The 20721-nt window shown below is 50.7% G+C and overlaps 1 pseudogene; it reads right to left on the bottom strand.

Moving 5' to 3' along the window:
- Positions 1–20721, bottom strand: part of LOC129735206 (hydrocephalus-inducing protein homolog) — a 100063-nt pseudogene that overhangs the window by 79321 nt on the left and 21 nt on the right.

The following is a 20721-nucleotide window of genomic DNA, read 5'->3' as shown; positions in this document are numbered from 1 at the left end:
CCTGAGCGTGCAAGTCTACACCGAGTATTCCCAAGCTGTCCCACAACCAGAGCGAGCACACCTTTGCTTTCCGCCTCAGACCGAGCTGAAGAGGAGAGAGTCCCTGGCTGCGCACAGCAGCCGATTAACGCCTGGAGTCTTGCTGGAGCACCTGCCAGCACTTCACCCTCCAGAAGAGACCCCCACCAAAGCGTCCCTCACTGCCAGAGCTTCCAAACCTTCATTCTTCCTACCAAGCAACTCCCAGGAGTCAACTAAGCACAAACTTGAGCACCGAGCCTACTCTGCCTGTTGCAGGTGAGGGCCTCCCAGGTGAGAAGCAAACCCCAAACACGAGACATTCTCCATCGAAATGGCACTTCTGTGGAGCGTGTTTAAAGCCTCAGAGCCAGCCCCAGCTGAGAAGGGCAGCGACCCGGCCATCCCTGGAGAGCATCCCTCTGCCGAGGCAGAGCCTTCCCCTCGCTGCACGGGTTACAGCAAGGCAGCCAGGGGATGGACCTGCCTTTCCAAGGCTGCCACACAAAAGCACAAGGGGAGAGCTGGCTGCCTACTGGATGGACTCCTTAAACCCTAAGCCAGACACAATCTGGCAGTATCACAGTCGTGCCGGCAAAAAGAGCCCCCCCTCTCTTGGAGGGAGGTTGGAGAACGACTCACCCTTCAAACAGATCTCTGCAGCCATTCATTCATCTCCACACATGGAGAGTTCAGCCTTCGTGCCTGTATAACCTCGACTTCTCTGCTCTTAAGGGAGCCGAGGAGGAGTGGGAGGGATTCGTGGCCAGACACGAGTTATGTTGCGAGAAACAGCAACGTCTCCAGTGACTGGACAGCCTGCTTTCTGTAACAGACAACTCAGCGTACAAAAATAACCGAGGTTCAGAAGCGTTACAGAGGCAGGCGTGCTTTATAAGCTTGCCTTCCCCCTCCGCTGAATCCTCGGCATACGTTGGCAAGCAGAGGAAGCAGGACCCAAGAACTGGGAGACATGCACAGTGCTTCGAGCATGCACAACTCCGGTTCATGGAAACATGACCTCATGCTCTACGAGACAACTAACTACTGCAAAATAAACTCCACGAAAACTATCATGGTCTCACTGTCTAAACCCATGGCCACGTGGGTCTCGAAATAATGGGTATAGTTTTGATCTTCAAAGCCAAGCTGAAGCCTTTGAAATGTAATCATTCTTTCTGCCCTTCTCCAAAGTACAGAGCAGCTTCTATATGAAGACTGAACAGGATTCCTTAACCTAGGAATCACAGAAGAGATAGGTAGGTTTGTAAGAGCACAAACGGCCTGGGAAAATCCGAAGGAGGAAAAATTTGTCACCATTTGTCGTAAAACAGGAACCCAAGGGCCTGAAATAGTATTAGTCAGAAATTACAGAAGTGTAGTACCAGCACTTTCCCAAGGAATATTCCTTCCTTTGGAACGTACTGCCATGGGAGCCTACAGACGCTCATAGCTACAAACCCACAAAGCAACTGGACAAAGGCTTGGAAGGTAAAACCATCAGAAGTGATTAAACAAAGATGAGAATAAAGCCTCTAGCACAGAAAAATGCTAACTCCAGGGCCCACGAGGCAGAAAGCACATGCACTGCCTGCTTCTACACGCTTTGCTGAGCATCCCCTACTGCTGCTCTCCTGGAGAGGAGCCGGGGACACAGACACACTTACGCTCCCGGCTGACACCAGCGTCCCCCAGGGAGAGACCAGCACGCAGCCACACAGAACAAGGGCACACTCAGCCTTTGCCCCTTACCTGCTCACTTGAAGCACCAAAACATGCAGAGGTTTTGAAAGAAAAGGGTTTAGAAAGAAAAGGGTTTAGAAGAGTCTGCAAAGCAAGTTTAACAGTCTTCTGCTTTGAAGGACGCAGAGCGTGGGCACCATGCAGTGTCCCGCACTTACCTGTGTCGTAGTGTACTGTCAGGGACCCGGAATAATCACCCGCCTTCTGTGGGTGGAAGTCCACTGTTACTTGCACGGCATCACCAATCCCAAGAGTCCCAGCAGAGGGATCGACAGAGAAAGGGCTGCAACACAGAGAGGCACATCAGGATTACTGTGGGACATTTGGGGACTATGTGGCTGTCTCGTTCACTCCAGCTCACCTGCGCAAGCAAGAAGCAAACAAACCACAGTCAGCAGAAGAAAAAGAGAACAGACAGTATCAGAAACTGAGCCACCAACTCAACTCCTGAAGAGCTCCAGCCCTCAGAACATCCTATGCTATAAAACGACCTCGTCTCCCCCATACCCTGCATCCAGTTCTCTGCAGCAAGGCTCAAGAGTCTGACTGCTAGCAATACGATCGGAGGAGGGTTTTTGAAGAGCACGGAGATGGTGAGGGTTATTTGCATGCACAGCTTGACACAGACTTCCTCAGGAATCCGTCTTTTCCTGCCACCTATACACCTCAAGAGATACAAATGTCAAGGCAGTGAGATTGCAGCCTGGAAATCAGACAGGGAGAAGAGAATTTCTTCTTGAAGACCAGAGAATAACTGGAGTTTAATTTGCAGAATTCAACTCTTTTTTTTTTTTTTTTTTACCTTGAAAGCATCCTGGTTTTGCCTAAGAAAGGGCACATTTTAACAGTGTTTCAGTGAAAGCTGCTCTAAGCAAAGAAAAATCTCTATGAGTGCAAAGGCACATTAGAGTGATACAATAACAAGGGAACAAGACACAAAAGGAGTACCCATTTACAACCTGAACAATTAGATCTCTGGCTAAATGAAGCACCATCAGCAGGAGCGTATCGAGGCAAGTTTAACAGGAGCTTTTCGGTGTATTCACAAGCAATGCAATCTGGGGCTCCGGGTTGTAATCCAAGCTTGGTAACTGTTTGCTTGGCCCGCTGGGGGAATTCTGTGCAATGTGTTGGAAATAATTATGAAAACGTGTTGGTGTACTTTAGATTTAACACGAGCAATTATGATTTGTGGCCAGGTAAACAGCTCTCGGCTGACAGACACATAATTCAGTTCTTTAACGCTCAGGGAAAAGTCAGGTGCAACATGCTCCTGCACAACAGCAGCTGGGCTTTGTGACTCCTGTACAGCCTCACTTAGAAAGCAAAAGTTACTGGCTTTAGTGCTTTGCTGGTGGTCAATTTGTCACCTCAAAAACACCTTCCAGAGAGTTTCCCAGTGATTAGGGAATGCAGCACACAAAAATAATGAGAAAATCTGGAGCCATGCACGAGCTGAGCTTCATTCATGGAAGTAGTGACAGCTGATGACATTGCTGGAGTTCCTGCTCATTAAGGAGATATTGCTGCAATTAGGGGCCTGACCTGCTCCCCTGACAACAGCAAGAACATTGGCAGTGACTAATGGGGAAGCACTGGGCCTGCAATGTTCACGTGCTGGACCTGAGACACCTGGGAGGGAGGAGGAAAGCCAAGGCCCCGCCAGCCTCAGAACTGGATTGTTCTACATGGCCCTGCACCTGCACTGGGGGTTGTGCTTGGTTATACTGGGCAGGGCTCTGCTGGTGCTTGGCTAGCATCACTGCCTGCTGGAGGAAAGGCACAGAAAAATTCCCCCAACTTTTTTTTTTTTTTTCCCTCCCCCCCCCCCCCCCCCCCCGCCCCCCGAAACATGGCCAGAACAGAAAAGCTGCTGGTTAAGGGCCACACTTCAGCACCACCTCCCATCCCATCCCCTTGTCTGCATACCCCTGCCCTCAGATAGCTGGGATGGGCATAACACTCCTGAGGATGACTTCAGGGGATGCCCGAGAAAGAAGGTATCTTCCCATCTTCAAATTATCAGAAGAAGAGGATCCCACCAAGGTCAGGACTCATTCTCAGGACTGAGAAACAGAGCACAAGTCAGACACCGCACCTCCTGCCTCCCACCCCACGCTGTACCCACGGGACAACTTTGTTACTGCTGTCGCGGGAGCTTGGTATCCCTCACGTAGACCTGGTTCTCCAAGACCCAGAGGGATGCAAGGTCCATGCTTAACCTGAACTCTGAATTTCAGTCCACATCACTAAGCTGTTCCCTGCAGCCTACAGATAAGAGATGCTAAGGAAACGTCCCTGACACACTAATAGCCACATGAAAGCCACTGCCAAGAGATGAAGCTGGCAGGCTAAACTCTGGCCTTCTCTCCATTAATTGTGAGCTGTTCTTTAGGATAATTCTTGTCCTGTTAGATCTACCCTGTTAGTGAATCACTACTGCTCCTGAAAAAACAGGAAACATAAGGTTTGGAGGTTTTTTAACAGCTTCTTTTCTGACATCCTTTTTAACTATGTCCATTTGTACGTTTGCTTTGTTGTACAACATCTAAACTGTCACAGGTCCAGATCTCCCAGCGGTGCCTTGCAATCCCCAGCTTGTATAAACTCCTCTAGCCACACCAGCCTGAGGGAGACCTTCCCGTCAGAACCTGCTGAGATCTTGCCCGTTACTGCCCTGCAGAAAGGGAGCAACACCAGACTAGTAAGCAATTTCATAGGGATCTGTTCTGGCATCTGTTGTCCTGTCCTTGTACATCCTGTGGTAACTCTCCAATCCCACACCTCGATGTCGTATATGGGTACTACAGGGGGCTCCTAGCACTGCACCTTGTAGCATCATTTCCTGAGCTTTCAGAGCCTGATGGGCCATTCCTTAATGTATCTTCTCAGTCGGATCCTCTCTGGCGCCATAGCACAGCGTAGCACAAGGTCTGTAACGTCAGGAAAAGGCAGTGCTGCGCTGAGATCTGCTTCCAGACGCCATTTTCAACTGAAACGTACTGGAATGACATTTATCTCCCTGAATGCCATGGAGAAGAAACTCGTTATCCAGCCTTAACAACGAGAACGACAGGAAGAGACTTTCTATATTTACACTAGTACTGCTCTGACTCTCCAGCCTACTTGTCACGCCAGCTGGGAGGCCACTTCTTTTCTGCTGGGGTTGCTGGAGCCACTGAGCTCACCTGGGACCTCGGGGCAGGTACCTGAGCAACTTCTCACAGCACAAGCAGCAGGGAACCCACTGTCACACAGTGCAGTCCCCAGCACTGGCTGGAAGAACCGCTCCTGGCACACCATGGCCTCATCGCACAGGGAGAAAGAACGTGGGGGTTCTGCTCTCGGGCTGCAAGGGGATGTGCTGACCTGGTCAAGAGGGGGGAACACTTGGATTCTGAGTGGAGGATACAAGCTTGGGGCACTACGGTCCAGATACTGGAGGGCTGGGCTGCCATTCACTGGGACACAGCAGAACTGCATGCAGCCGAGGGATGGGAAATGCAGCCACCTGTATTTGGGGTGGAAGAATCCCTGGCAGTACAGGCTGGAGGGCACAAAAGCCTTTCTACGGAAAGGGAGCTTAGAGGCTGCAGCACAGGACATACAGGGAGATGCTGGGATAAAGGGCTTTGCACAGCCTGGAGGAGGACAGAGCAAGGCTGGTATTACCCGATCTTACTTCTCATGTTGTGTGCACACCCGACTGAACTTTGACACTGGTCTTGCTTTGAGCGCCGTGTTTGGTCAGATGATCTCCAGAGGTCCCTTCCAAAGTTATTCTGAGTTTCTCTTCTCCATCAGCCCAATTCCATTTCACATATAGCCCCCAAATTTCTCATATTTCCTATACATTTGTGCATATATCCAAGCAGATGGTAGACAGACAGGCATTGGAGGAACTCAACCTCTAAGAAAGTTCCCAATGAAGAATCCATTATGACATTTTGCTGAACACTTAAAGCAAAAAAAATAAAAACAGCAGAAACACAGGAACTTCAGAGTATTTAAAAAGAAATCTGAATGAAAGTGGAGGCGACTTCATTAGAATAAAACGCTGCTTATACTCAAAGATTTAAATCATCAGTTTGAAATTTCAAACTGGCTTTCAAAAATTCGTAATGAAATGGAAGAGATGACTGATGCCTTCAGCTGACATGGGAAATCTTACCAGCTTTTGATCTCTGCACACACACAATCCAGTTATTCAGAATTGTACTTTTTTGTGTGTCATATGAAATAAAGCTTTTGTAACACTTCCCATCTCTCTGTTGCAAATCAGGACTGAAAAATTTAATGGCTGAAGTTCAGCATAAAATCCGTATCAAGCAGGATTCAACACACGCTGGATCACTCAACAGAATAGTTGGCAAGGACATTGCCAAGAGATGCCAGACACGACTGGGTATCTGTTTTGGTGGTGACGACTAGATCTGGAAATCCCAGAGGGAAGCTGTACAGGGATTTACAAGGTCCTGCCTACGTATTTCCACAGTGAAAAGCAGCAGCCTGCTTGAATAGCATCCTGGAAGCTTCCATAGCCTTGCCAGGCTTTGGTAGGAGCCTCTTGGACCCTCATGTTTCCCAGGAGAAAGAGCAAAGAGCCTTCTCTTGACCCCTGTTTTCCTGGGGAAGAAACTGAAGCAACTCAGGTGCACTAAGGCAGATGGCAGGTCTTTGCTGTGTTCTGGACCTCAGCTCCTGCACCAAGACCTCTGGGACCAAGCAACTCGGAGCTAACTACCAGCCAGCTGAACTGGTTTCCTTGCAGGTGCAGTTCAGCAAACTGGAAAAACAGTGACTGTCTTCTCAGACCAACAGGAACAGTACAGGCTGTCCACGACACAGCACACATCAGGCACTTGACCAGGAGACTGCCCAAATACCACGTGCTTGTGGCCTCCCAAGGAACGCGTATATTTGGCCAACAGGGCCACATAACCATTTCAGAAGGTACTGAGGATCAAGGAGGTTGGTGGTGGCTACTACAGCATGCTAGAGCACTTTCCAGGAGATCTGAGAGAGACAAAGCTCTAGAAAAGGCTCCCAACCCACGCACCAGGTATTTGCTGCATCTTTGGCCTGTGGCCCCGCTGTAAGGCATTCCTCTTTGGGGCTGTAGTGCAGCTTTGAAACCACTGCCAGCTCGTCTCCACTTACAAGCTCATTCTGCTGAAGAATATTGGATCCCAGGGACCAGATCAAACCTACTGGAAAACCAGGTCCTGGACCACACCCTGTTTTTGTCAGGGTCTCGATACCAATTGCTTTGATCTGCAATCTCTGATTGCACTTGCTACTCTAGACAAACTGCTGATAAATTCTTAAATGTCTCTTCCACCAGCTCAGAGCTTGCCCATTTCTTAACACTGCCCTTGGTCTGCAGGAACTGAGCTCCTAGAGCTGTCGTCTGCCCCGCAGGATCTTCCACAGCCCAAGGGCAGTCCAGCTGCCTTCTTACAATTGCTCCTTCAGTCTAACAGAATCAGTCTTGCACGACTGTGCTCTGAAGACACCGTTGCACTATAAAACTCCACTCTGCAGCTTGCAAGGTTTTAGCAGAGGTTGCGCCATGCTTCAAACACTATAATCAACAGCAAAACCCACGTGCCCTGCCCATCTCCAGCCACGACAGCAGCATGGCAGCTCAGGTGCTCCGGTTCCTTTTTGTTGCTGTTTTCCAACTATATTATCACGCCACAGTGTTTTGCACAAAAAAAGATGAGCTCCCTACCTCTGCGTGCTGATGCAGTAGCGGGCCTCCCGGTTACCAACATTGCGAACCAGCAGCGTTTTCTGGGTGCTGTACTTGACTGGACAGGCTGAGAAGTTCACCTGGTCGGGGAAGTCCAGGATAGCTCGGGCACCTATAGCTCGGATTGGCACAACAAACTTCTCCCTTTCTGTGATGCAGATGAGCTCGTGGAAATAATCCTGCAGGGAAAGAAACAATCTCAGCACAATGCATTTAGCACCATTCCCACGGCAGAAGAAAAACTGCTGTTTTCTAGGACTGTTGCAGTAGCGTTCAATAACGGAATAATAGTACCTTTTACCTTCATGACCTTTCATTCCAGCATGACTTGCACAGGGTTGTTAACTTGCAAAGAAGAAACAAGCCCACTGATTCACCCGCTTTCGCAGCAAGCTGGCAGCACCACAATTATCTGATGCTTTGATTCCGAGGCACCAAAACAGAGTCGCTTCACGCAAGGGATCACAGCACTAATGGAACCTGCTTCAATCGCCACCGCAGACTATTGGAAGCACCACTGAGAACCCAGCTGTGCCACAGCACTAACTTCAAAGCCAGCAACGCGGAGACCTTGTTGAAGCTTGGCAGGGGATGCTCAGGTACACTTTCAAAAGGACTTCAGCACATACGTGATCAACGGTCAGTCGCTGGGGAAATGCTTCACAAGCTGGACACGGTAATTGCTGCGATGCCAGCTGAGTGTAGGGTACAGCTGTATTTCTCACCCGCTCCCACAGCCTTACAGGGCCAAGGCTGGGGACACGCACCCTTCAAAAGCCACCTGACCCATCTCCCCACACCAGAGCCGGCTCAGCTCCAGACCCAAACTGTTTTTGCAAGAGGTTTCACAGGTACTTCAAAGCACTAACAGTTCCACCCCTGCCCTCAGCAGCCTACGCCAGCTCTGCACTGCAATTCAAGAGAGTTCTTCCTCTGCCTCATCTCAGTTTCCCTTTACATCTCACCCAGCCCCAGGGGACACAGAGACAGCTCTGGCTGATGCCTTAATCGAACCCCTCTGTAAGGTCTGTTCTAGAGGAGTAAGTGACGGCGTGCCTGGTTAGCACACCCACCCCAGGCAGGCGGCATCGGGAGCTGCACACGGGGGACACTCAGACACCCCACCAGAGCAAAGCCGGCTGTGCATTCCCAGCCACTGGCTCGTTCAGAACAGAGCCAGGCAATCCCCCCCGCGCCCCGGCTGCCTGGCGTTTAGCAGCAGGAAGGCAAATCAAATTACCAAAAGCATTTTACTGTAGGGATGAGCAGAGCAGTCTCCAGATGTATGGCATGGCGTCGCTGCGCTGGAACTATCACCTTGCCCCCACTGAAATCAGTGGTAAAGCTGCTGCCATAGGGCCAGGAGCCATTACCCCCAGCAGCGCTCTTGTTGATGAGCTGATCAAAGCTCTGCTTCTCATCACTCACTCGCTGCCCTGATTTTTGCCCCGGTGCTTTTAACTCATTTGATATTCTTGTAATTGTTGAAGCAGCAAGCACTTTGATTTAGGAACCGCACACAGCAGCAAACTCCCTTCAGCAGAACTGATCCGGATTCCTCCGCGGTTGGGATTTCCTGCTCCCATCCCCATCCCCTCCTGGAAGGGCCCTAAGGCAGCCAGCCGTGGCACAGACACGTACCCAGTGCTCCAACACAACAGCTGACACCCAGCGCCTCACCCACCACCCAGCGCCTCACCCACCACTAAGGTTGACAAAACAGATGCTGCCCCATCCAAGGCACAAAGAATAAAGAAGGATCTCTTCTTCTAGACATCTCAAACAGTCACCCTACAAACTGCACAAGGGCTTTTGCTTTTCCTATTTGGAAGGTAAAATACTAGCAAGGGAACTGCAGCAAGCAACCTGCAGGATTTAACATCATATTCCAGGCAAGGGTTTCATCTTCAGCAAGTCTTTCTGAATTAGCAAGTTTGTACTCAATCTTGCAGCCCAAGCCCTCTAAAATAAAAGCTACGGGCAGCCCATATGACTTTAAAGCACCCATTACCTCCTGGGTACTTCACCTCCCAGACTGTTCAGATGCTCAGAAACTGCATTAGCAAATGGAGAGTGCCATTTGCTTTTGCTGTTGTTGTTATTTCGGCCACATTACTGTAACAAAGGCAAATCCAATTGAAAGCTACCTGCCTTAGTCTTGGCATGCCATATTTACTTATCTCTCTCTTCCAGATGCCAGGTAGACAGAGGAGGATGCAAGTTCAGATCAGCAGGGAGATAAAAAAAAAGGAACTTAAAACAACTGGAGGTATTTGAGGGAAGTAAAAGGAAGTAATTGTCAAGTCGTTGTCATTGCTAAGGAGCAAATGGATGACAGCAAGGCAATTAAGAGCCCAAGAAATAAATCCCCCCCTCCCCCAAAAGCAAGCACAGGCAACCTTCCCAGCTCTATTGCTGGTGAGGGGCACCGGGACAACCTGCACAGCAACGCACAAGGAAAGGGAATTCTTTCTCCAGGGACCTGAGGGCAAGGCTAAAGAAGCAAGGATTTGGTTTCACAGAGACAACCACGACCTTGGGAGAGAAAGCTGCCTCTCACCATTCATGCAGATGCACATCATGTCCCAAGCCCCCTCTCCAGGGACACCGTGGAACATGGCATCCCGTGCAAGGCTTGACTCAGCACTTCAGAGCAGGCTGACCCTTCAGCCACGCTCTACCACCCCACCAAAGCGGGACCTTGCACCAGGCTGAATGCAGCGTCAGCCCAAACAGGGCGAAACCCAAGGCAGGAGGGGTGCTAGGCAGAAGCTGGCTGTTTGTGTCGCTGTGGACCCACGGTCCCTTAAGCTTTTGAAAGCTGAATTGCCCCCCTGGGTGGGGAACGGGTTGCAGTCTCCACTGCAGCACTGCCTCGTGCTACCTGGACACTAACTCTGCTACACACTTGCTTACAGCCTGGGCAACTGTTGAGACCAGTTCAAAATCTTGTTCTGCTTCGCAACTACAAACCCTTAGCAGACTGTTTAAGACCACGTTTCTAAATAAACGTGCCTGGATGACAGAGGGGTTGCATCCCATCTATGCTCTAAAGTTTGTTGTGTTTAGACACAGCTTCAGGCTACAGATTTTCATGAAAACATGACTACATCCTTCATACAACTCCCCTCTCCATTGCAAGGATGGCAGACAGTTGTACGATGGTTCCCCTTCTCTCACACCCCTTTGACAAGCAGTAAATTACAAGCTCTGGCCTTCCAGGTATCGCCACTGGCATCTGAACTGGCACCCGCTGGAACTGAAGCAGCTGCTCGTCTCTGATGCTGTTTCAGGCTCTCTGCAAACTCAGGGGCTAACGGTAATACTGCCACAGTGATATCAACCTTAGCTGCCCACAACACCACACTCGGATGTCAGATTTCCTGCATAACCCATCCTAAATCCTTCACTGAATTCCTTGCAGCAGACGACTTGCACAGAAAAGATCCTTGTAGCATGAGGTCACACGGCAAGCCAAGCAGGGAAAGCTCCCGCTGAAACCCTGATATCAAAGGCTGGAAAATAAGGGCCATGACCAGAGAGGAGGGACCGGAGGATGAAGATACAGTCGCAGGAGAAGGGGGTGCCCCTGCACCTGCCCCCCTCAGCTGCCGGTTCGCAGCACTCTGAAATGAGTCGCTTAGCTCCAGGTTCATTTATCACCGGGCCATTTGCCTTGGTCTTCTGCCCCTTTCCTCCCCACACGAGTCATCTTGAAAGTATACTTGGAACAGCTTCTGGGCGCTACAAAGCATCTAACAGGGCTGCGCTGAATTGTAAAGGACTTTATTTCAGTAATGCAGTAACTCGCTGTCCTGTCGTATTTCATAGTAATCAATGTGCATTAATTCAGTCTCCACCGAGCATCAGTAATGAATTTCACAAACCTCACAGACTGAACTTGCATTGCCTGAAAACAGTGCACTGCTACAGTGAAAAGAGCAAGACGACAACACGGAATAAGCTGTGCTATGTTTTTATGTGCTTCTTACTTCCTTCTTCCTTTACAATAAACTATTAATAAGCCTGTAGGACGTACAAATGGAAGTATTTCTGTCTGTTGTTTATCTGCCAGTCAGTGCCACAATGGTTTCCAATTCAGCAGAGGCCGTCAGACCATAACGCAAGAACATGTGGGAACAGGGGCTGGCACGAGAACACCCACGCTGTACAACTGGAGCCATAAAACAGAAACGTGCAAATCAGAAGCAGCAAGAGTAACAAATTGGAAATGTTGCCCAGCAGAAAAATTAGCAGTTCATTTATAACACAAGTGCCAATAAACCAAGAGGCACGCCAGCTGTTTATTTATTTTCTGACAGTCCAATCACATGGCACATTCCCAAATGACTGCCAGACAGTAGGAAACTGCTCATTTTCCAAGAAAGGGCTACGTGGCACACAGCATTTCAGCCACCAACAGCTCACATGGCCCTAGTACTTAAGGCTTGGCCACAACTGTACTCCTTTGATTCAGGAGTGACTTCACTGAAGTCAGACTTACCCCAGGGAAGAACAGATTCAAAGCAAGAGAATTATACAAACCAACTCCCCATCAGGAAGACCCGCATCCCAGTTCACTGGGTTACCCACAGTCCCTGTGGATCGTGCAGCATCAGGGATGTAGAGGTTGTTCAAAGGCAGCACTCCTGAGCCTTCCACAATTAACACACAGATACTCTGCAGGCAAGCAACTGCAAGCCCAGCACAGGTGGCTTTACGGAACCATTTCCCAAAGCCTGCCTCTTGGCTAAGGGCTTTGCAAGGTGCTCTGCACCTCCTGACCATGCTACTGATGCATTTCTAGCTCAGCTACAGCACTCTGGCACTCCGCTGACTCACGCTCCATCAAGTATGAGCCAAAACATTCCGTTTGTACAACATTCTGGTTCTGCTGTACAATCCCCTTGTGCTCCTCACCAAGCAGCCCACATCCCTCCCCCAATGCCCTGCAAGGAGCACAAAACCCAGGTCAGCAGAAACTGCCGTGGTGTCGCTGAAGCTGTGCAGAGGACCTCGCTGGCACAGCTCCCTAATGCCACACACTCACCAGTTCAAGGGCAAGACAAGGGACAAAGTACTGGACATGAGTGCTCCTGGGGGTTCTCTCACCCTACTTCTATTTGGGGTGATGTTCATGTGTTGCTCTGCTGCTTCTCTCTAGTTGAAGAGCAGCAATTTGCCCTTCATGGGAACCGATTTACTTCCACCCCAAAAATGAATGCTCATGAATACTAATAAATCACATTTTAAAGGAAGCAGTGTCCTCTGCAAAGCCTGCCTCGGTGAGGTTAAGCTCTTATGTCACTTGGGCAGTATGGAGAACTGCCCTAGGCCAAGGTCATTTTAACCTTCCATACGAATGATGTAAAACCATTTCTCAGTCCCTCCCCAAAGCAACAGATCCTTTCACAAGCTCAGGGAGCCAGGGGCCGCAGGGCATTTCCTCTTTAGTTTGCTACAGCCACGCTGTTTGAGGATAGGACAGGGCATTAAACTAAATCTAAGCAGCAAACAGAAGATGAGAGAACAGCTGTGCCCAAAGGGATCCTGCGCCTCTGGCCTGGCGCAGAAGCATCAGCTGGCTCAGAGCTATCCCCTAACCTCGCCTCGCCCACACAGCCACACAAAGAACCCTGCCAAGAGGCAGCAGAGTGCTGCTGGAAAGAGTCAGCCTGGCTGTATGCCCCTGCAATGCTTCCTCCCTTCCATGCCGTGTGCTAAACCCTTCTGCATTAAGAAGCCTCCAGACAACACTGTCACCCCTTCACATCACGGCACCGTGCCAGGCTTGCCAGAGCCACAGCACCGATGTTCCAACCTCCAAGCAAAAGCATGGCACATGGGGCAGGGAATAGGTGCCAGCTGACACAGCAGCCACAGCCACATGCACACAGCCACAGCCACACCAGCGTGACTGCCCAAAGGCTCCGGGGTAAGTGTCTGCCTGCAGATTCTACCTGCCCCTTCAATGCCTGGGTGTGCTCCAGATGTCTCTGTCATCTGCAGCACACCGGCCCCCTGCTGATTAAAGACATCTAGAGCTCAGTGCGGCTGTGCCAGGCTGGCTCCCCGCCACGAGCACATCTTCTCCCCTAGAATCACAGCTGGAGCACAGGCAGGCAAGTATCCTCAGGGGCAGCACAGCGGCAAGGCTGGAACACAGAGGGTATGAAAAAGCATCACCTTCGCTCCAGCCCTGGGTGAGGCAGGGAACTGGTTGCCAGATGGGAAAGAGGAAAGCTCTCTGCATCTATTCACTCCTCTAGTATTTTCTATCATAATTAAGCCCCTAACACTGAGTAGAGAGGTGGGATGGCTAAACATCAACACTCCTCCCGGCCATCTTCCTACTGTCCCACGTGCACCTTCCCCTGCAAACGCCCAGGAAAACACGGGGAGGGAATGCACAGCCCGTCAGTCCCTGCTGCGGTGGCATCGCATGGTGCTGCCAGCCAGGATGTGACCAGCCGCAGGCTGCCTGACCACAGCCTAGAGCAAACCTTGCAGCACGGCACGGGCTATAACCAGTGCGCAAGGAAAGTGCCGGCTTCAGACAGAACGTTCCACTGTCTCACTGCTGTGTCCAACGTGATACGCATCCCAGTGACTCCAGTTTTCAAAAGTGGTGGTCCTCACTCTGATCAGGCTCAACTTCGCGTCCTCCAAACAACAGGTCAATTTTAAATAGGCTTTTGTATTTATAATTATCAGAGCAAACCCATAACCATACAGCAACGGACAGATATTAGCAGTGCCGCAAACCCCACAGCAGACGCCCTGTTCTGAACCCAGCCCCGCAGGTTCGCCTCCCGCTGAAGGCACCTGTCTCTTGGGACCTCCAGTCTCACCTTGTTCTCATTGGGGGTGAAAACGATGTGGAAAGTCACAAGCATGCCAGGCGGTACTTTGCGGCACACGGCATGGTGGCTGATCAACTTGAAATAAGGTGACCTCTCCAAGGTGACCTTCAGCAGCTGAGGAACCTGCAGAAAAGGTAAGAAAGTATGATTTTGCAGCTTGTGGAAACAGGAGCAGAAGAGACCTGCCAATAGCCTTCCTTAACCACCTTTCCAAAGCACTTTTAGCTCTGGAGGTACGTGCACATAATACACAAGAGTCAACATTAATCCCTTCTGCCTGGGCAAAATAGCTCAAGGCCAGAGGCAGCAGGGCAATGAAGGAAGGGCCAAGCAGGGAAGACACCAGCAGCACCGAGATATAATATCTGAATCAAGCCACCCGTGTATTCAACAGGCCCAAAGAACCTGCCGGCTTCTGCCTGTACACACCCAGGCAGTCATGCCCCTAGAAGGGGACTGTGTTATCTGAAAGCCAAACAGTACGTGTTAATCCTGGGGGAAGGAAGAAATGCACTTTAACATGCTAGGTTTGAGCAGGGCTAGAGTCATGCATGCAGACCAGCAAGAGGAGGAGACCACACATACTGTGGCCTCACTGGTAATAAAAGCAAGCCTGAAGAGCAAAAGGAGGAACATGGGAAGACAAAGCGACAACCCCACAAACAGAGGATGGCTAGGAAAATTCACAGGGAGCTGTAAAGAAGCAAGGGAGAAGCACAATACGCTACAAGGAAAGGCTGATGCAGAGGATGAGAGCCAGCAACTTGGCAAAGTGATGGAAAGCCAGGCGACCCCCCCCAGGCTGTGGCTATCAACTATGGGCTCCAAAGGCATCTTCTGCCTCGAGATACATGACCGGCACTGACTGCCGCTGGAGTCTCAGTTTTAAAAGCCAACCTCTGCTCTCCGGAGGCTCCTGCTGCCTGTGACCGTAGCCAGGCAGCTGCCAGCGCAGGCAAGCCAGATCCCTGGGGATCCCTGCCCACCCCCAGCAGTCCCTGCAGGCACCCTGCTGCACGGTTCTGCCCTCTGGGACACCACCAGCACACAGACAGCACGCAGGCATTTCTCGACCCCTGAGCACCAAATCTCAAAGTCTAAAGCAGGTGATTTGGACTCACGGGCAGCTTCACTGACAAACAACAACCCCACAGGAGGCTTGGAAAAAATGGAGGCTTGTTCTGCACCACCCACCCGAGCCTGGTAACCCATGGCCCAGGCAGTCCTGAACTCTCCAAACGCCCTTGGAACCCAGCAATGTCCTGGGGCAGCGGGTTCCAGGAGCCAGTTTCACAGCGCACACAAGCAGTTTGGTCACCAAGTCCCTTAGGAGAGGAGCACGTGTGGCTAAGACCTTCAGCAAAAGCCACCCAGAACACCTGAGGGTGCTGAGGAACAGCCTGAAGACAGAAAAGCAATTGTACAACACAGGTGAGAGCAGTAAGTATATAGCGAAGCACTTCTGTAGTTGCACCATTACAGAGCCTCTATTTGGAATACATTTTGCTGTCAGCTGGATTTTTAGGGGGCAAACAACTTCAGGCTGCCATGCAGTATAAGATTCAGAAGAATCTGGGAAACCAGCGCGAAAACTCTGAGACAGAGCACAACACTGCTCTTCTCCAGGACATTGCCAAAAGCCAACAAAATTAGAATAGAACACCCTCTCAGGATTATCATCTCTACCTTTCTGTATTTAGAACATACCAAGGATTTTCCTTAGAGCTAATCCTACTTTTACACCCACGCTCTCCAATGGCTGAGGTCTTACCGGCTTCAAAACTAGTTCGGTTTGGAAAAATCCCACATTCACACACTGCCTCCCCCTTTACAGGGCACGTAAACCCCAAGGTGCAGCTGGACAAGTTTATTATTCCTTACTGGGAAGGGCAGAAATGTTATGCAGATGTTCTTTTCCACCTGAGGAAGCATGAACAGAGCAAATCAACTGTTTGCCTGTTGGCTGGTACTTGGCAAAGATAACCATTTTGAGGTGCTGCATGGATAATGGAGCAGCTGAAGCCAAAAGACTCAGTGGGAACGAAGCAGAGAGTAGGAAGAGAGAAACTGAGGCACATTTTAATTGGGAAGAAGATACCTACAGCAAGGGGTGCCCAAACCCCAGTGTAGACCACACCAGTGGCATTCCCTGGGTGCAGGCACCCATGCCACACCTTATCCACGTTCCCAAGTTAAATGCCAGACCAGGAATGGTGCAGTACTCTCCAGGAATAACTGAGGGACCACACACGCATCCTTCCCAGCCAAAGGGTCTTCCCTTTTCACCCACATCCCTGTCAAAACCTGTTCTCTCAGGAAATACTTGGACTTCTCCCGCTGTCCTTCCACTCGCTGCCTTGGCAGCTTTTTTTTGTTGTCCACCTGTTTGTCCCCCCCAGCAGGTAAATCTGGAAATCTGGGCGGAATTCACCGGCTCTTGCGCACACTTCCATCTTCCCATCCCACCCTCCCCTCACACATACCTCTTATTCCTCATTACAAAAGAGTATCCTTAATTACACCTCTCTTCCTGACCTTTCTCTGCTGCCAGTGCACTTACTGCTACAGATCAAGAGAAACCCTTGCGTGTAGGAAAGTGCGCAGTGAGAGAACACTGAGCTCAGCTCCTTTCCTCCCTCTGCCTTTTCCCACCAGCTTGCTCTTGGCACATGCCTCATTCCAGCAAATGTTTCCCCAACTGAAATTCAAAAGGTCTCAATTTCCCTCTTTACAGTGGAACAAAACTGCTGACATTTTCCAACTTTTCCATTTGCAGCTTTCTTCGGAAATCTCAAAATGATCAGGTTTTTCAAGCAAAGGTGGAGACCTCCGAGGGCACTTGACTCTGAACGTGCTGTGGCTCTCCAAAGGGGAAGCAGAGCGTCACATTGCCTCAGAAAAACCTGAGCAGAACCCAATTAAGCTTAGCAGGAGCCTGAAGCGGCACCTAAAGGCCTCCCACTGCTTCTGCTACATCAGTCTGTTTCCACTGCTGTTTCAAACCACCTTTCCTGAAGCGCTGTTACCACTAATTATAACTTACTCCAGCATAAAGCGGAGAAGACTCAACCCCCGAGCTCCGACAGCCCGTTCAGCTCTCTGTGCAGCTCACCCAGAGGCAGAGCTGCCCTGTGGAAACCAAGATTAACCACGGAGCCACCAGGACGCGGTGCACACTCGAGGGAAAGCACGAGGGCAGGGAAGAACTGTACAGCCCTCAACATTCCCAGCCATCCAGGGCTTTCAGGGGGAAGGATGCTGACTAGAAAAGCTCCTTTCGGTTAGGGACTACCAACACACAGCCAAAACCAGGGCGAGAAACCTCAGCATGGCAAGATTTCCACCATCTTGCAAAATAAAGGTGGCGAGACATTTTACTCCGGATGTGCTGTGCTGCAGCAGGTGACTGGCTGTGCTGTGCACCGCGCGGATGACACTGCTCTCCAGTTCCAGCACAGGGTTAAACTTCCACATCCCAGCACTTACCTTGTCCTCGTTCCTCAGAGTCAGTGGCACTTCATAGACCTCATAGGGGACGTAGCTCTGGAATACCACCTCTGACGGGAAAGGCTGGAACGAGCGCTGTCTCGGGGAAGGTGCCGAGAACTGCAGATGCAAAACAGAGTTTCAGCCGCTGGGAGAAAGATTCATCAATCAGAGAATACTACATCGGTCCCCAGTGAAGTACAGTCTCCCGGTGAGTACGCCTGCCCAGCTCACGCCAGGGGAACGGCAGCTCACCCACCTGTGCTCTGAGCAGATCAAATGTTTCTGGGCCACACTGAGCAGGCTCAAGCGAGCAGCTCTTTTGCTGGCCGTTTCTCCAGGTTTCCTGCTCCAAAAGGCAAGGCAGCGCTTACCTCCGGCAGAGCCCTGGGCTAACACGGTCACACCGCTCCAGAGCACTTACTGCGAGAGCCGTAAGCACTCGTGCAGCAAGTGAAAGCCAAGCATTTACAGGAGACTCCACGGGAAACAGTTTGGGGATTATCTTTACCCTGAGACAGTGACCAAGTCCAACCCATCCTCAAATCTCTTTTTTGAAACACAGCCTAGAAACCATGAGGAAGAGAAGACAGGCCAAAAAGGAACACCGCCGTTAAGAAAGCAACAGATGAGGTGATAAGGTTCAGCTCCTTCCCCAGCACTACTGCGCAACTTGAATAGGGCTGGACTTGGCATCTCCTTTTCCCATGAGCTTTCAACGGATGCTTCATTACAGTCCATTATTGCCACGTCAGTTAATACCACTACAGAAGCGCGCCTGACGACACACAGAAACAGCAAACGCTTACGGCGCAGAGGCATTACTTGGAGAAAATCCCTCCCTGCTTTGTCTCCCCCCTTCCAGCTGAACTCTTCGCACTCACAAGACACAGGCACGTCTCCTGCTTCTGCACAGGAGTCAGGGTCGTGCTGAAGCCAGCAGCCACAGCACACGGCCAGTTCTGTGTGCGCTCGTCCGAGGCGTTCCCAACCTCACGTGCTGTCTAAGGCAATCTCCAACCAATTTTTTACAGGTCTCTTGCTGGCACTTTTCCACTCAACAGCCTACCTCAGTCATCTACCCACTTGGAACGTGCGTTCTACTAAGCAGATGTGTAAGAAGAGCAGCTTTCAACATACATGTAAGCAAACACTGATCCAGATAAAGCACACCCGCTCCCCTCTGCCCAGCGCCATTCCCCTGTGTACCTGGCAGCCTGAAAAATCTAACACCCTGTAAGGGTCCCACTCGTCGTTCCAACCCAAAGCATTCATGCAATTGCTTGAGCTACACCTTGAAGAGTTACCGTAGGCCCTCAGCCCTCAAAGACCAACGCTGCCACCATTGAGGCCATCCGATGACCCCAAGCGTTTGACAGAGACTACACCAGACCAAGGGCTGCCTATTTCAGCAGGAGGGTGGGAAATTGCAAACTTGCATCCTTGTGTCCCCCCCCAGCCTTTCTCCAGGATCATGCTTTAGCCACAGTAGCTCGTCTCCAGCAAAAGCCACCAACTTCAGCAGAGGTGATTTATATGGGCTTAGTGCAGGCCAGGACTTCAACAGCTCACTGGGGGAAAACATTTCACCTTTCCCCCAGCAGAAGGAACGCCACCACCACCAGCAGCAGTTTGAAACGACAAACTGCCACCACCAAAGTATTTAGATAAGCTGGAGGCAAGCCTGTCACAAGCATAGGCCCACTTCAAATGTCACGTCAAACAGCAAGGAAAAGGGCAAGAAAAGGCTACCTTATGACGGGAGGCTTCGCTCACGTCGAGAAGCTGGGTAATCTGGGGCTGCCGCATCTCCCGAGTGCTGGCCAGCCTCTGCTTGGTGCTAAGAGTCATCTCCTTCAGGAAGGCAGAGGGAGTCAGCTGAAATGCAAAACACCAGCAAGAGCTACAGAAATGCCTTCATTCAGAAAGGCTTTTCTTGTGCAAGAGCCACTGATGAATAATTTGTGATCACAGCCACTAGGATAGTCCTGGAAGTCCCATAATTACCCACTGAAATATTTAACATCAGTAAATTAATGACAGAGAGCGGAATGCACACGCTCCAACCAAGTGGCTCTGTCCCAGTAGCTTCTCCTTTGTGATTTGATGTGACATGTTGGGGGATTTGGCTCTTCAGGCATTTGTTTCCTCTTCAGATTTGCTGGATTGAGCCAGTGACCTTTGAAGAAGGTCGGGAGGAGTTACCAGCAACCCCCTAACTCCATCCTTGCACAACGCTTACAACCACCACACATGTGGAGACGTCACTGCTGGGTGAGTCAGAGGAAAGCAGAGAAGCAGTGTTGTGCCAAAACTGAGGTGGAGAGGAATGGCTCCAGGTTTTAGTTATCTCTTTTGAATTAGCACTTGTTTTCTCTGTTCTGGCCTCCGAGACCTCTCCACAGAAGTATGCAGAGAGATCTCCTCGACAGAGCCTCAGCGCCAGGTCGCCTTCAGTCAGGTGAGCTCTGGTCAGCAAAGGACATCTGAGGATGGGGAGGAGGAACTGCCCTGACTCCGCTGCTGTCTGCAGCGCTGGGTCTGTGCTCCACAGGGGATACGGGACAGAACAACTGTTTTGGAACCTGTTCCATCTGGGACCAGCCATACCTCTCGAAACCTTCAGGCAGAGTTTGAGCAGCCCACCACGTGCCCAGCTGCCTGGAGGGCAGGTATGGTCAGAGCAGCGCTGGCAAGCATCCCGACGTGACAAAACATTGCTGCCCACACAAAGGGGACAGAACGAAGCACACGCTCATGCTTCAGCTATTCCGGTGCAATGCCCGGTACGTCCATTTAAATTGGCTCCGGTGGCACATCCAGACAGACTCTGGGCTTGCCCTGAAGCAGCACACA

This window comes from Falco cherrug, unplaced genomic scaffold (assembly GCF_023634085.1).
Source record: "Falco cherrug isolate bFalChe1 unplaced genomic scaffold, bFalChe1.pri scaffold_58, whole genome shotgun sequence".
In the NCBI taxonomy this organism is placed as follows: Eukaryota; Metazoa; Chordata; class Aves; order Falconiformes; family Falconidae; genus Falco; species Falco cherrug.
The sequence above is the reverse complement of the archived record's forward strand: the minus strand, read 5'-3'. Positions and strand labels throughout refer to the sequence as shown.